The following is a 3,997-nucleotide window of genomic DNA, read 5'->3' as shown; positions in this document are numbered from 1 at the left end:
CAAAAACTACCAGAACTTTTTAGTTGGAGGATGAAATCAACTCATTTTTTTAGGTTGATGCACTAATCATTTGTTCACAATTTTGTGCTCTTTGTAAAATCTTGTAGCATTCACAGTTTTTGCGTAAAAAAATGTGTCTGTTTTCTAGTCACTTAACAATTCTAGACATTACTGCAAATATGCGCCTCGTAAACGCGTACGCTTTCACGCAAATTGTCTTCGCAAAACCCTAATACTTTGACCATGTCGGTCATTTCTTCATTAGAAAAGGTTGTTCAAAACGACTTTGTGAGATTGATTGACAATGATTTTATGCCTCGTATCACGATATTTGCAGTTAATGTGTAACATTGTTAAGTGGCAAGGAAACAGAAATATTTTTTTTCGCAACAACTATGCTTGCTACAAGATTTTACAAAGGGCACAAAATTGTGAATAAATGATTAGTGCGTCAACCTAAAAAAAATGAGTTGATTTCATCCTCCAACTAAAAAGTTCTGGTAGTTTTTGTACCACGACACTCAAGAATTCACCACTTGTCCAAAACGGCTGAACTCGATAGTTTCATCAAAATATGAGTCTTACATAAGAACAAATTCATAGCGAGTTTCACTAAAACACATCGTACCATTCTCCCGATATTTCGAAAAAGCTAATTTTTTTGAAGAACTTTGACCATCGATAGCAGGGGAGACAAACATTTTTTATTAATAAAAGTTAGGTCAGATCGTCTTCTTTTGGTCCTAAGGTCGCAGTACCCTTTTGATCATGAGCTTACGGGACACCCTGTATACATACCAAAAATTTGCTTTCTTCAATTCGTTTGTATATTTACAATACACTTCTTTCTATGTTTGTACATCATTTATTAAGATATTTGATTACCATGACTACTCTTTTATGGCAAGAACGATGAAACATCCGCCATCCTTCGATATACTTTGTAAAAGAGGTATATGATTAGTTCTCATCAGCTGGGTTTGTCCTGAGACCTGCACTTGCATGTTTTTCTCTTCAACCTTCTGTATGTAACAGAAATGTAAAGTTCAATGAAACTAAAATTGTTTTTTTTGGAAAAACGACGCTGTATATCGAATTCAAACTATTCGTGCTTACATGCGATAAAATCACGTCAGATAGGTAAGTACTTATGAGCTAGAAACATCAGTGGGCATAATTTATTACGTAAGGTCGATTTAAGGACTTAAGTCCGCTTATCTCCAAATCCTCAACATGAACACTATCGAACCGAGGCCCGCGTCTACAATAAGAATCAAGTTTATTGCAGAAAACAATTAAAATATTTTAGCGGAATCAAATTCCAACTATCAATCACAATATTAAGTAGAAATTGAAGTGAAAAGTAAGTATTATTTGGAATCTCAAGTACCATAACGCGAATGATACAAATCGGATTCAGCTAATACTGATTTGCGCAAATCCGCAACATCACCATCTCTACCTGTTTATTGATAACGATAACACAAATTGATAAATAATTGTTTAAAGCTCGTTGGAACGCGGCGCTGAGAGAAAAGAATCGTTTTTTTTGCTGGCGAGTTCGGACGATTTATTATCTCCGTTATCGTCTCAGTTAAAATTCGCTCATGTTATCCTGTCATTGTCAGTGATAAATCCGCGAGATGAACGTAGATGTAGCGCAAAGTGGAGATACAGTCGCTGAGAAGAGGCTTCAGCCTCTCGCCTCATTTCAACCCAGTGAAAATAGGGAGCTCATAGTTGGTGTCGCGTTCGGCATTGTGGGTGTAATTATTTTGATTTTTGTGCTGATCTGTTTATGTAAGTAGGTGCAGAATTTTCCTAGTTAATGTGTTCTTTTTGTCACCGATTGTGCGTAGCGGTGTCTAGAAGCGCTAATTGACAACTTGCCTTTGCAAATAACCAGCGAACAAACGTTGCGCAAATATGAACATTAATACATTCATAAGCAAATATAAATTTTGCTAGGACTTTAAAATTAATCTCAGCAATCTAATAGCACAATACTTTGATTTTTTTAATTTTTAAAAAAATTGTAATTTTCGGATTAAGTTGGGAATGTTTATTCTAAACTTCGAAACCGTTTTGTTACTCAATATGTACAATATTTTCCGTTTTTCAAAATTTTACAACATTTGATTGAAGACTGGAATGGAAATGCAAAAATTGAAAGCAAAATATGTAAATATTTTGAAATGGGTTACTTAATCTCAGGCACCCCCCAAGAACCCAGATAAGTTTTTGTAAACATATCTGTCTATCTATCTTAAAATGCTGCCATTCGGAGTCAATCCTTTTTTCAGTTGAACTATAATTCTTTCGCAATAAGTGAATCATTAACATTCAAATATTTTTAAGGCTTATGACACTTGAACTTATATCATAGTTGACACTTAAATTAATAACTGCAGGTGTGTGGTTATTCACTCTAGAATTAAAATTTTATTTTGCCAGTGATCCGATCAGAATTAATGAGAATAGATATTTCATTATTATACAATTGTATTAAACATGTTTTAGATTTATGCACATGTCATGTATAACAGTTATTCAAGGTAACTACATACATTATTCGATTCCTAGACAGTTAATGAAACTCGTTCTTCTGTTTAAAACAAAATGGTTATGAAATGATCAATAAATAGAAAAATAGTACTTACCTTCTGTTGTTGTTATCAGTTTCTTGTCCGTTATTGAAAAAACCAAGTAACCAAGATGGGCTGCAGTTTGACAGGAAAACGTCAGAAAATTGCAAAGTTGAAAAAATCTGTATTTTTGCAAAAATCGCACTACCGATTGGAGAATGATCACAAAACGGTAAAGAAAAACTTGCTGTTTGAAAAAATTAACAATTGTCGCCACGGAAATAAAAAATACAAGCAATTTTTTTAAATTTTTACTTTGAACCGAATGGCGCACAGCATTCACTATGGGTTATTAAACTGAAAACTGAAGGAACTGACACATATAATAATCAACGAACTTCGGACGTAACACCAAGTAATTCTTCCAAGGCTAGTTCCAATTTTAAAGTAAAATTTCAATAAACACTATTGCACAGCTCATTTACAAAAAATCGAAAATAATGAAACAAATTAAAAACTAATTTTTTTTTAGGCAAAAAACCCATTACTTCAAAATCCATTGGCAACGCTGTGATTTATCGGGCAAGCCTCTGAATTTAAATCTTTTGCAGGAAAATTAGGTCATCTAGACCAGGGGTTCCCAAACTGTGTTCCGCGCAACACTAGTGTTCCAAACACTAGTCTGCATATTATTGTAACAACAAAAGCCCGTAAGACTTTTTGTGTTTATATCTACGTTTTATTATTAGAATTATAGAAAACCGTTTTATAATGCCATTCAATAGTATTTTATTGTAGAATAAATATTTATTATTATTATACTTAAATACAGGATGATTCTAAATTAAATTGCGTTATTTTAACTGCGCAAAAATAAGTTCGTTAAAACAATGGCCTCGATGACGAGATAATGTGAATTTATTGTAAATTATTTGGAACTGGAGTAATTATTTAATCAGTATTTATAGTTATTTTCACTTTTCAGTAATCATTTTTATGTTCTCATTTTCTTACTTATGTTACTATGTTGTATGCCTGAACATTTAAAGGCATCTTTTAGAAAACTTGCTATTTGTTAAAGTTTAGTTGAATTTAATCAACTTTCGAGAACAATTGCAAATAAATTAAACAAAAAAAGTGTTTTCTATTTAAGCCTTGCCACATTGGATTCTACTTAGAGATGTTAAAGTTCTTGTCATTTTCGTCTTAATTAATAAATTTTTACACTTTGCCTTTGTCAATAATGCAACTGAAATGGTTCTAAAAGGCTCACTTCGAAACAAAGTTAGCATTTAATATTTAACGCTTTAAATCAACAAATACGCGCGACCTCTTATCTTAGGTATGTTAAAATGAACGATTTAATCAACTTATGATCATTTTTCGCAACAATTAGCGGTGTCATGGAAAAT

At 32.5% G+C, this 3,997-nt stretch overlaps 1 long non-coding RNA gene across 1 annotated transcript; it reads right to left on the bottom strand.

Annotated features, from left to right (window-relative positions):
- Positions 1-2,484: 2,484 nt before the first annotated feature.
- LOC125504889 lies at positions 2,485-3,005 on the bottom strand. Its single transcript, XR_007281774.1, has 2 exons — positions 2,661-3,005; positions 2,485-2,605 (listed from the first exon to the last, which is right to left on the bottom strand). It is a non-coding gene; the product is annotated as an uncharacterized LOC125504889 (long non-coding RNA).
- Positions 3,006-3,997: the final 992 nt, after the last annotated feature.

The sequence above is a fragment of the Dendroctonus ponderosae genome, unplaced genomic scaffold, assembly GCF_020466585.1.
Source record: "Dendroctonus ponderosae isolate FM_Combo_2020 unplaced genomic scaffold, Dpon_F_20191213v2 Dpon_F_20191213_6, whole genome shotgun sequence".
NCBI lineage: Eukaryota > Metazoa > Arthropoda > Insecta > Coleoptera > Curculionidae > Dendroctonus > Dendroctonus ponderosae.
This window is presented reverse-complemented; position numbering and strand designations above follow the sequence as displayed.